We start from the raw sequence: 13,855 nt of genomic DNA on the forward strand, positions 1-13,855 counted from the left end.
AAATCTTTTTTTTTTTTTTTTTTTTTTAATTGAGGCATGCATTTCGTTAAAACACATATTTACCGTAAAATCTAAATTGTAAAATAAGCTATAGCTTTTCTCCAGGTGCTCTTGTTTATTTTCACACTCCAAAAACATGCACATAGGTGTAAATGTGGGACATGTGGTTATCTGTCTATCTATGTTTACCCTGTGATGGACTGGCAACCTGTCCAGGGTGTTAAATCTCTGAGACCGTGTCAAGACCTAGACCAGGGCATCCCAAAACCAACTAACAACAATACAGACATTTTTACCTATAGCAAGTCAGTATATACTTCTACTAGTTCATGGACCCATTAAACCATCAACAATAGTGTATTTTTAAATTCGAAATCTATTTTGATTATTCAGACTTCCAGCTTTCAACTTGGCATTCGGCAAAAGCAGAACTTCTGCTGACTTCCTTACTTCCAGTGGCTGATTCCACTTGTTCTTATGTAATGTTTCAATTACTTCATTACCAGCAGAATGCTGTTTCAGGGAAACAGAGGATCAGTATGTTTGGATGTAACCAATGAGGACATAATAGCAATACTGAACGTGTTAATCAATTTTGTCTTCACCAACCTCTGGTACCTCTGAAATATTGCCTGCGGTGCGTTGCAGTGATCGGCGGTAGGAAAATTGGAAGAGGTAGAGCACAAAAGCTGACTCCAGTGAAACAGCCTTGTTTTCATCACAACACATCGTGAAAGACATTGACCGGGTGATTCATTATTCTGGGATGTTTCATTCCCTAATACGAGCTCCGGAGGTACATTAATACCTCCTTGGCGCCTGTGGAATCGATAAGCAAAATTCACTCGAGGGCAATCTTCTAAACGGGTAAATATGTTCGCTCTAATTGTACGCATTGGCACAAGAAGGATCTATCCAACAATTACTGGTTGAATGTCAGCCAGCAGTCAAAAGGATGAGGCAGGAGTCAGCGCCTTCGCTGGATGAAGAGGTCGCGGCCATGCTTAGACGGGTCAGGAGAGCTAATTAGATCGAGTGAAAGACGGCATACCTGAGGGGGTAAACGCAATTACCAACAGAATGAAAGGCAGAGCGATAAACCCCTGAGATATTCCATGAAACTTTTATGGTTTTTTTTTTATTTACTTGAAACCCTCACTTACCTGAAGTCTAAATCGAATGCTACTGTGGGTGAGCTCTCAGCTCGCAGCCAGCAGGAGTCCTGCTGCACAACCAGCTTCTGGCCTCATCACCACACCGCAAACAGTCAGATCACTGTGAGCCGGAGCGATGAGTACGCCTCCCTTCTGTCAGGGAATTTACGGACAGCGTGACGGCTGCAATGATGATGTAAAAAATCCTCCCGCGTGTCAAATGATGTGATGAACAAAGAAAAAAAAAACTGCAGTGCGATGAGATAACAAAGATCACCTGCACCTAAATATATACACCCCCCCGGCTCAGCAGGTGCTGTGAGATGAGTAGAACTGTCACTTCAAGAGCTTCTGGAAAGAGAGACAGCGCGAATAATCATTACAGCCTGCTCAGCTTTTTCTCCCCAAAAAAGGGGCAATAAGCAGAAGAGGTAGGGCTGCCGCGTGGATCATATTGTTGGTTTGATTGTTTGATCCGGGATGAGAGACGCGCGGGAAACCCAGACGGCTGTCTCTGCTTGGCTTCCTTCCAAAGGCTGCTGTCGTTTGGAGACGACTGGGAGCCCCTCAGCAGTGTTCGGCAGCGATGTCTGGAGGAATTTAAATCTGCAGGAGACCGCGGGTTAACATTTAACAATGTCTGCAGGCGCAGCGGTAATAGGAGCAACAGGGCATAGACGCACCCGCCCCCAAAGAAAACTCTCAACACATGAATCAGCTTTGTAAGCCCAGAACACTTGTATGTAAAAATAAATCAGCTGCTAGAGCTGGGGATGGGAATCACACTGAAATACATGGAGAAATGTTAGAGGAGTGGGTGGATTCCAGGAATTCTGTGAAACCCCAGAGTGTGTTTTTAAATACAACATTCCACTATATCTATGACTACACTGTCGTATGAATAAATATTAACAAATGCTCAGAATGAAACGCGACAATTATTTCTTTTCTGTATGTATATTACTGTATTTCTCATGATACCTAAAGAAGATTATGATTTAAACAACCAAGGTAATTTACAAGAATGACGTCAGAAACTTGCCGCGTTGACGATCCTCCCTGTGTGATTGTTGCTATAATGCAATCCTTTAGTGAGCGTGTGAATGATGCCGTTTGAACTCTCGCGAGCGCCAAATATTCATTTAGGAAAAGTCTGATAAGTGCAGGTTTTGTGAGTCTTAACACAGAACAGATCCTAAACGATGTCACAAACCACTGTGATAATTCAACATACACTGTGCTGCGTTTAGCCCAGAGTGATGAGAAAATTAAGTAGTAGAATAAACGGTACCTCACAGCATGTGTTCTGTTCACATCTCTTGGCCCGATATCAAAAAGTGCCAGTGTGACGGTGACATGAACCACACTGCAGAGCCCACGTTTCTATTTCGAGGTATGAAATTGAATTGCAAAGGTGAACGTTGACTCCAGTGAATAATGGAATTATAGCAGGAGGGAAGGAAAGTGATGAATCATGCAGGTCAGGTAAAAGATGCAATACAAGAGTACATTTAGAGGATTGGATCAATGAATGAACACTGGGGATTATATAAAAATTTGGTTAAAAAAAAAAAAGGAAGATCAATCTCATTTTTTGGGTAATTTGTATGCTGGATGACAACTCGATTCCTCACATAAGGATGTCGTTTTGGTGCTAAACAGACTCAAAGGATTATCAAACATAACGCACATGAACATTATCATATATACAATTATATGGTTCAGATCAGTGGCTGCACGTATCCCATTATAATCTAATTGGGCCGGGACCAGTAAAATGATAAATATTGACAACAATGAGCAAAAGCCTTGCAGCCTGCACCTTTTCACAAAGTCCCTCTCATGGTATGGATTTGATGCTAATGCTATTTTAACAGCAACAACATTGCAAGCTTTCGCCGCTGCAGCCAAGATGTCTTTGGCTTACGAGGATCGTTGCATCTACAGTTAAGTTGTGGATCTCATATGTTGGTAAAACCACTGGACGTGTTAACATCAACACTTAATTTGCAGTAAATGTCTTCTTTATTAATTTTACACTTTGGGAGGTCACCTCCAGCCCTGATTATAGTTTTAGCCTGCAGGCTGCACATTTGCCACCTTTAGTTTAGACACTATGCTGTTCCTCGACCAATTTTCATCCAAATGCAGACATAAGTATAAGAGGTCCAACTCCCTATCCAAACCAGAGATATAATCTCCCCAGGTGATCCTAGGCCAACCCCGGGGCCTCCTCCGAGTTGGACATGCTTGGTGAACCTCTAATGAGAGAGGGGCATCCTAATCAGATGCCAGGACCACCTCTTCTGGTTCCTCTCAATATAGAGGAGGACTGGAATCTCTGCAATATCATTATTTTGATCATGACTATGTGTTAGAATTCTGTATCTGTTACTGAAAAGGCAAATTTCCACCACATATTTGGGAAATGCTGCACACCTATCCACCTGGCATAATGCTGGCATTCCGCCTCGCTACATAAAGGCTTCAATGTCTTGTGTGTTGGCACTGCAAAGAAGTGAGATGTTCCAAAACGTTCCAAAGTGGATGCCATCCGGAGGATTACCTCGCAGACGAGCGTCTACATGTGAGCACACAGCTGCGAGAGCTGAGCGAAGACCAAATTCTGCAGGGGACTCTGTGCCCGCCTGCTCAGCTCTGAGTAAAGCAGTCCCACGAAGTGCCAGTGGCACTGAGATTTTCAGGAATCAGAAAACAGGTTCAAAAGGAGTGGAAAAGCTTTGGTCATGACCCCAGAAAAAAAAAAAAAAAAAAAAAAAAAAGCACACAGACGAAATGGCAGGTTGCTAACAGATGGGAGGGTGTTTGAGAGATGCTACTGGGTGTGTTAAGAAAAAAAAAAAAAAAAAACATTCAGAACTAATCACATGAGCCCAACGGGAAAGTTTGTCATATAGCTCTAGATATCAGGGAAACGCACACTAAATGACATTTGAAAAGGATTTACGTAGACACAGTTTGCTGAGCTATTGTCGCAGCTGTTGCTTGGAAGGCTGCAGTGACAGGGACGGTCCCATGGAGTCTTCGGGTGCAATGAGTTTGTGTGGCTCTCTTCGTTACTTTTTGCTGAGACTCACAGCTTCGAAATCAGCTGCAAGGAACGTATGCGCGTCCTTTGCTCCGTGTGTTTTATTAACACCCAGTGTCAGGAAGTGTTAGAAGATGATTGGCAGCTTAGCGCGCACGTGTATATTTGCCAACGAGCGGCGACCAGAAAACACCTGCTTGGCGGCGTAAAACGTAGGCGAAATGGTGGAGCAGAGGCAGGTGCTTAAAGGGCTCACGGCTCACGGCGCGGCAAATAAAGCATGATGAGCACATGTGAGGCGTGAAATCCCAACACAAACACAGGCGATAGGTTGGTTCCTCCGAGCGAGTTTATCATATCCATTGCAGCAGGCATGAAAACAGGCGAGGCAGAGATGCACAAGCACAGTATGAATACAGTATCAATGCCCGGAATCGTTCTCTGTGAAATACAACAACAATACAAATACATCAAGCAATGTAATAATCATCTGAAAATATAGCGCTGTTATACTTCTAAAAAAAACCTCTGATAGAAGAGATTATATAAGAAGTTAGAAGTTAGTTTCCAACAACAACTGAATTAATTATGGAATACCAAAATGCATGGGGCCTCATTTCTTCAACCCATTTGACACATTTTCACTTTGTTTTGACCACAAAATTATTAAATTTACCACGTGGTGGTCGAGATATGATCTTCACATTTTCAATATATCATTTTTGAAATGAAAATAAGTTTTGCTTTAATGGACAAAAATGGAAATGTAATCTGTAATATTTAAAGAATAGCAGAGACACATGAGTTTCCGTACAGATGAAATGTCTCTCCAGTCGTAAAAGATAAAGCTCTGGTTGAATTTACCCAAACAACTTATTTGAAGGGACTTGAGAATATCTTGCCATTGTTTTTTACTCAACAACACAAGCACTTTTCCTGAATCCCTCGAGTAGATTTCTTTGTCTGTCTCACAGCAGCCCAACTACATGATGGTACCTCCACCATGTTTTGCAGGAGATAGATTGGACTTTTTTTTTTTTTTATTATGGGCTTCTGATGCACCACATTCACAAGTAAATCTGCCATTTTATAATGGTTTTTCAACTTTGTTATTATCACCTTTGAAAAAAAAGCAACCCAAAAATGACAGGTATAATTTCACATGTTTTTTAAGAAATGTTTAATTATGCTTTCTTGTGTTCATCCTCAGCAAATTCCAGTTGACATTATTGGAATTTGAAAAAGCTCAATTATTTGTGATTAATTATCGGGGGAAGAAAATGTGCAATCAACTCTGCCTAGTGAGCACTCTGCCCCCCCCCCCCCCCCCCCCCCCACCACCACCACCCAAAAAAAAATCTATTATACAATTTTTTTTAAATAACAAAGTCAGCAAATGCTCTCAAATGCCGCTTGTGGAAACTGGAGGCACACGTGATGGAAACAATGAGGAAAGGACAAGACACAGCTTAGTCACAATAAATTACAGGCAAGAGAAAGAGCACTGTTATTTCTAACATGTTTAAACGTTTTATTTTTCATTTATATTATGAGTCCTTATATACTGTAACATATATATCGACAAATAAAGCATTCTATTATATTCTATTGTATTCTATTGTATTCTATTCTATTCTAAGAACAAATCTCAAAATTAAATATGTCATCTTTTCAAATATTTGTATTTAACACAAACCGGATGATTATTGCAATACTCTGCAACATTATTGCTTGTTTATGCAGTACTCTGCAGACCTTCTCCACCATATTTCATATTGTGATATAATTTCATAGAGTTAATATACTGTAAACTCAGTGACCTGGGGGTATTACAGTCTTTAAAGCATACTGAGTCTCTTCATACAGCGTATGATATTCATTTGGTTTTATTATAATCTGTGAAAACCATTGAAAACTACCTGCTCTGTCACTACACAAACTCTCATTAACGCTCCTTTATTTTGATCATCTTAACATCTCACCATCAGTCACAGACGGAAGTAGCTTGCAGTGTGAGTCTGTTTAGCTGTCTTTTTCTTTTTTTTTCTTTTTTTTTTTAAACTCATTATAATGATTGGCCTGTGGCAGCAGGCCACAGTACAGCTGCACAAGAGAAAATGAGCTTCTTTGAAGTTTCCCCTTTTGAATGGCAACACAGATTGTTGTTGGTCTGCCTTGTTTCAAACCTGGAGACCACTTTGAAACCCCACAAAGGGACCTGGCTTATTAGTAGCCTGTCCATACTTTTGCCCTTTTTAGGAAATGACTAGTAATTGGAATTGGCATGATAATCCTTTGCTCGGTGAGACAAGGTTGAGATGTCCGTGATCGTACTTCTATGACTCATTGGTATTACGTGTGTCTTTTTTTTTTTTTTCATATCAGCATTTGATGTCATCATTTCATCTACGCTATTGTGCCCAGGACAGCATGTACTGAGTACATCTGGCTTTATCACTCAACCAAAGTGTAATTTGTCAGGAAGACACTGAGACATGAAGAATAGACAGCTATTTTTATGAATACACACTTTTTCTTTTTCAGAACTATATTTGGTGAAAATAAAATGCTGGGAAAATAATCTGTCTTGTGTAGCAGGGCTAAGAATAACAGCTGAAGACTATTTATCAGGACTGAAATTCTTTTTTTTTTTTTTTGAGACAGCGGTGGCCTTGAGGCGAGAGAAGCGGGCTCGGAATCGTAAATTCACAGATTCGAATTCAAATCCCACATTTTGTGCGCGCCTGCCGCGGGCTGCTGACGAGTATCCTATCCATTTAGTGTTTTTCACCAATAATCCCACCCACTTTGACTGGCGAATTTGGTGATTTTTGGTGATTTTTGTGGAAGCACTTTGCCAAAAAAGTTAGAGAACACAATTCAGATTTATAACGTGAGTCTGATTTTAGATCTCACTGTGGGACTTCAGTTAGTTTGTGGGACGATGCTCAAGATTTTATCTGTTATCAGCCACCCAGACAGAGTGAGAGCCGTGAAAGACCATTGCCATGTAAAAAAACACCCAAAACACTATGAAAGATTTAAAGGGGGCTGAATAATGTTCATGTTAATGAACATTTCATCTCCACAGCTGTTTTCATGTGTAACAACAGTAACAATTTTTTAAAGAAAAAAGCTCTTTGAAACTTCAAAAGTTGTGACTGTGCCATGAATTTTATATTGAAAATCAGCTACTTGCACAATCCTTCTATAAGGAGTTGCAGTCTAATTTCAGCTGGAACTTCTGGTGTGTGTGGAAAAATAAATAAATAATGAAATCGATTCACAACGAGGGCAGAGTGTGGCGGCAGATTGAGGAAAGCTGGGTTTCGCGGAGGCCCGGGAGGCTGCTCCGAGGCCAGTTTTACCCCATTTCTCATGGCCATGTAGGTTAGTGGGGAAAACGCTGATGTTAAAGCGAACCTAATGGATGCTGGCGGTGGGCATCAGGCTGCCGGCCTGGACAGCAACGGGAGCCCGTCTGTCTGTCTAATGCCAGATAAAAGGAGATGCTGGGCTGTCACTGCTCTCAATCACATCTCTCTGAGCAAAAAAAAAAAAAAGAAAAACTGTGACACTAATGAAGTGAACTACAGACACAGAGGCACAGCCACACACTCTGTAACCTCAGAGCTTTCAGGAGAGATCACTGCTCTGTCATCCAGTTTACGTCGTTGCACTTAAAAGCCTCAATTAATCGTATTAGCAATTCACGAGATATTTACTGTGCCAAACACATTACTGGTTCTATTGAAAGGACTTCCCGGGATGCTATTAGGTGTCGAGAGCGTCTTCGTCAAGAAAAAGAAATTAACATCCTTGCCCTGAAGCTACGTTACCAATAATGAGGGGTAATTTATTTGAATTTGTTTAATATGTTGCTAATTGTTATCAAAAGACGTAGAACAGGATGCAATAATATTCACGCTTCATAATCACAAGTGTGCCTTTTGCAGTTTTAATGAGAAATTTCACATTATTTTAAAAAGACCATGGTTGTGTGAGCAGTACACTGAAGTTGTATTCAGACAGGAAGTGCATCTTGGGACTGTTGTGGTGAAACTGGAGTGAAATATGAAACGAAAATGTCCAGAACTGTTTGGTAATGACTGACAAAATGGAGATAGCAGGTTTCACTGTCTGGTAGGTGTAGAGTAAGGAAAATGTATTTATCTGCACACATGTAAATGAATGGTAGCTTCTTTTTTCAGAGAAAATTCTTCCACAAGGTAAAAACACCTGTGTGTAACAAGAGTGTGTGACGATTATGAGCAACAGGTTTATGTGAACAGAATATTACCAACATTCCATTTGGAGGAAAATACTGCAATATTATCTTAAGACCAGGTTTTAGCTTGTCAGAGATTAATTTACCCGATATTGCCTCAAGACATAGATACACCATTCATGTGCTTGATTGCTCGTTTTAAGCCGACACGCCCATGGGTGCATAGATTTGTGCACGCACGGTACCTAATTTGGCAGCAAGGCAAGAAACGTAACAAGTCATTTAAAAAAAAAAATTAAGTTGGGAATTTCTTTATTCACGTCTGTTCAAACAAGACGTGAACGGTAAAAAAAAAAGTCACAACTATATCACTGCAGTGTAATTTGGAAAATTATTATTATTACAGGTTGAAATTGTGAAAAGTGTAAAATGATGCGGTTAGAACCAGATGTTCCCTAACGTTTATTAATTTCATACTCAATCAGTCGACCACCACCGGTAATGACTAAGTTGAACCCTTTGAGGTCAATTACAGTCCAGTACGTTTGCTATGGGATGAATAATGCAATTCTGGAAACAAGTAAGAACGCTCCTCCCTATATATCACAGGACTATGTTCCGAGCCAAGCGCCAAAGGTATAGTTCCGCAGGTCGAACGCAAGCTATAAAGGATAATTAGCAGGAAACCGGGAGCATTTTCATCTGAAGGATTTAGTGCTAATAGTGTGTGAAACTGTGAAATGAAGTGGTTTTTTTATGTTGTGAGAGTTTTTTCTTTTTTTTTCTGGAGCCTGGTTTAATTGACCATGTTTTGTTTCTTTTGCCCCCCCCCCCCCCCCCCCCCCCCCCACACACACACACACACACACACACACGTGTCAAAGTGAGATGTGAACGGTAAAAAGGTATCACCCGCACGTTTGCCTCCCACTCATTAGGACGCGCACGATTGAAATGACAGCCGAAGACAACAGTGCTACGGCGCCAAAAAGTCTGCTCGCCAAGTTGAATGACGGGCTGGGATGAAAGCGGAGAGACATGCAAATTTAAAACAAAGCCTTCCTACTGTCAGAGGGAACTGAGTGTGCATTGACAAGGAGGAATTTCTAACTAAATTAGAGAGGCTGAAAAGGAAGAGGATGATCGTGTAATGTAATTTTTATCGAAAAAAGAGTGGATGTTAAGACGGGTGTGGAGACTGCATGGGGGGGTTAATAAGGCTGCACAGAGCTGGAGATGGTACCAAGAATTCAGAGTAAGAACATGTGCTTTCACCGCTATATTGCCGTTTGTCTCTTTATTGAATGTTTGACAGAAATTGCAAATCAAATACGTTTGAGTCGGTGCCGAGTTTGGAAAGCGTAGATCTGCTTACGGTGAACAGCTCAACAATTGTGGGAATGACTTCATTTGCCTTCCTGCCAAGGGATGGATTTTGATGGCGACACCATCAACTGTTGAATGGGAACCGGTAGGCTGACTTGTAACGAAATTTTCCTCAAAATGAACCCTCCTGTTGTGCGCCGATGCTGTAATTTGGCACCAACTTCATATCAACAGCTAGTACGTGACGGTAAATCAAAACAAACCAAAGCAACATTATACACCGGATGAACCAAGAAAATCATGACAAACATTGAGAATCTGAGATATATTGGTAGAAATATGATAACCCGATGTGTCTCGTGTTTGGTGAATTAACTTTTCTGTAATAAATCAAACCAGTTGTACGGAACACGAGTAACAAGATGTTGCTTTTCAAGAACTTTTTTTTTTTTAAATGTTTCAAGCATTTATGTAAATATATACCTAGTTTGTGGTGTTTTTCTTTCCCGAGAGGTTCGTTATAGAATAAAAAAGGTTAGCTGCGTGGCACTCTGTTTTTCCCATTAAAGATTAGGTTAATCATTATAACAACTAGAGACACTTAGAGGTAATTAAATCCACTGTAAGCGAGACTACTTGTTTCAATCATTATCTGGATAATCACATTAACTGGCTCGTTAATGACAGATATCTGGTTGTCGCATATAAGGAGAAAACATAGCTCATTTTCATGCAACAGTTTATTTATAGAGGTCTTACAGATATATGTGACATTGCTGACGTCAAGCGACACACACAGGCTCTCAGACATACAGAAGGGAGGGTGAGAAACTCAGACACAATCAGGGTGAGAGGGTGGAGTGACAAATGGCCCAAACTTACAAAAAGAAACAGCCATGGCAGATATGAAGTAGTTAAACTATCGAACGAGCATGTTTTCAAATGAAAACAATCGAGCCTTGGCCCTTCACTTACAAGAGAATGTGAGGAAAACGTCAGGAACGACTGCCAGAGCGCGCAATAGCTGCGGTCCGTGGCGTTTTAAACACACGCACAAGTCGCTCGACAACAATAACAGTGGAGGATTTCAGAAATATCCTTTTAATTTATCTGTGCCTTTTCCGACCAAGTGTGAATTTACTTCCAGTGACTGCAGCATCATCTGGATCAGCGGAGACGCACGTCTCACGTACACCACATCCTGAGTCAGCCATCGTGATGAGGAAAGATGGACAAAAAAAGGTGCATGAATGCTGTCTGGGCCTGTGTTTGCATTGCAAATAAACACATCACCAACCGGTATGCAAAGTACCGCAGTTTACGGCACTTTTCAAAATAATACTGTTTCTAGCAGATTGTTTAGTGTAAACAGGGCCATAAGTATTGACTTTTCTGGTTTTATTGTGTATAACAATATTTATAGAGGAATAAGATCCTTTCAAAGCAAATGACTTGAGCCAGAGAGTTCCCGCTGTATATTTGCAAAACAAAATTCCAAATGTGCGAATTCAGGATTGCCTTGGAGGCAAGCTCCAAAGCAATACCTCAACTAGAGTTGCAGATATATTGTGGGAGACAAACATGATTGTCTGAGCCTTGGTCCTGGTGCATGAAAACCTGTAAGGAACAATGTAATGCCGTTACAGTGTGCAAACATGGTCAGTAAGTTGGTTATTTGGCTGGTTCTGTTTCGACTTGGGGGGTACTTATCGAGCTAGATTGCATCAGTGTGTGGTCTGCAGACCCGAAGTGCTGCAAAAGGTAAACTTAATCCATGTAATGCGTTTTTGACTATCTTTAGACCAGCGCTCGGCAGGTGGCTGGCAAGTGGTAATAATCAAGGCTTTGAGGGAATTAAAATGGGATAAAAAAATAAAAACAAAGCGGCCAATGCATGCTCCTATGAATTGAAGTCGGGGAACCTTAAAGTGCTTCAGAAGATAAAAGAATTATAACATGAAGGGAAAAGATCCTGAGGCGTGTTTATGTAAAGCGTGGTAGAGTACAGTAGGCTCAAACGCTTTTAATTGGCCATGATTGTGGTCAAGTTGAAGAAAGCTCTGCCCCTCCCGTCAGAATAGGAAATGTAATAAAATGCTGATGATGGGACAAAAAAAAGAAAAAAAAAAAATTTAATTCCCGAACAATTTCCAGTTGAAAGGCTTTTTGGCTTTCATTTATTTCTTGGGAAGTGGTAATGCAGAGAGTAGAGGAGTGAGACTTTCCCCGGATCGTCCCAGGTATTAAAACCTTGCACCATCCAGAGATTTGGAGTGAGAAAGTGAAAGGTACAACCTGTGCCTGACTGTGAAAAGGTGCCAAATTCTCCTGCACTGCACAATAGTTGGTCCTCGCTCATTCACGATCCACTAAAAATAACCACCAGACAAGAAGACCCTTCATTTATCACTAAGGTGGAATCGCAGTAAGCAGATCTGAAGGTAGCATATGTATATACCACGCCTAATATTTATGTTTCAGACCAAGTATCTTTAGTTGAATGCAGGACTCTGTGCCTGTGTTGTATTAGTGAAGCTGCAGCTGCAGCGCTGCTCACAGAGAGCAATCACATCGGTGGGGCAGCCAGGGGCTGCACACACTTTGGAGTGGCTGTTGATGGTCAGCGACCTTGAAAACTTCAGCCGGAGCCAATTTTGTTCTTCTCTTCTGCAGCCGACTCGCTGGCTGACGGTCCACACAGGCTGGCTGCCCAAGTTTGCTGTTGCTGAGCTCGCTAGAAGTTCTTTTTTTAGGGGCTCACAGCACCCATGTGGGTCGTTTATATATTCAGTAACGGAGAGGAGGGCTGGAAATAGAGCGAACGCCGACAGGACTCAGAAGAGGTTGCCCAAAGAAGCTCGTCAAGATAAGAAAAGAATCGTGTAAAAAGCTGCAATAGGACAATGGAGAGGATGATTTGTTTGAAAGATTTTGTGTGTGCTCAAGAATATGCTGTAAGTCAATTATTTATTGCAAATTTTCATAAGTCCTGAATGCAAATGAAGCTGAAGGGGAAAAAAAAAAAAAAAAAGAAGCCTGCTACAAGACCAGGTATTTTTAAACAGAATATGTCCAACTAAAAGTAACAGGCAGTCCAGGAAGGGATTCTCCGTCCTCACGGAGAATTTCTTGGCTTTACTGCTGAGAACGCACTGCCGAGTCCCCGATTACTCATACTGAAAACCGCACACACTGAACCAGGAGTTAAGTTCACTCGTGCAAACTAACCCTCAAACGACCTCTGACTGAAAAGAACTGAGATCTAATTTAACAACACCAACGGAACGATGGAAAGTGTTTTTTTATTCTCACATCTGCTTGTGCCAGAACATGCAAACTTCAGACGTTCAGTAGAGAAATAAACATGACGTTCTGTTTAATGTATAAATCTGAGTCAAATCAGCTCATAATCACATGGTGATGACGGTGCGATACAAATATAGAATATATCAAATATATTTCCTCCATTGAAAACATGTAGAAATGAGAAAGAGAAATTATTTCATAATGACCCGTGAAGGTTACATCATGTTTATAAAGTCTGTCCTTAATTAGATAATTACCACATATTCAAAAGACCACTGAGGTGTTTGCAGGATCTTGCAGTTGTTTTTTTTTTAAAGTCATGTATATTTTGAATGTAGTACCATAGATTAGCAGAAGTCCTCTGGACACACGCTTTCGCTGGGATGAGGCACCAGAAAATGTTATTCTGGCTTAGAGACGCAAAAAAACTGCGGTGAAGTTGTTATGTGTTGTTTCTGTTTCCACCAAGAATTGTTTTAGTAGCTTCTTGTTGCTCATCATATTCCATGAATACTGTTTTCAGAAGCAACCGTGTATTTTTTACCAGTCACTTATAGTTTTGTGATGTCTACATCTAATTAAAAAAAAAGGCAAACTTGCCTAAATAACAACATTATTTTGGACAAGTCATTTCGAGGTTTTTGTCTGTGCACCGTCACAAAAAAAGCCAAGGTTTGCCTCTGAGGATGTCATGAATTAAAGATATCAGTGCAACTTTGTAATAATCCAGAACTTGAGACGGCAGCTTTGGAGGTTTGCACGAAGACGTTTCATGAAACATCCTGTGTTTCA

Source organism: Lipophrys pholis, assembly GCF_963383615.2.
Source record: "Lipophrys pholis genome assembly, chromosome: 14".
NCBI classification, from domain to species: Eukaryota; Metazoa; Chordata; class Actinopteri; order Blenniiformes; family Blenniidae; genus Lipophrys; species Lipophrys pholis.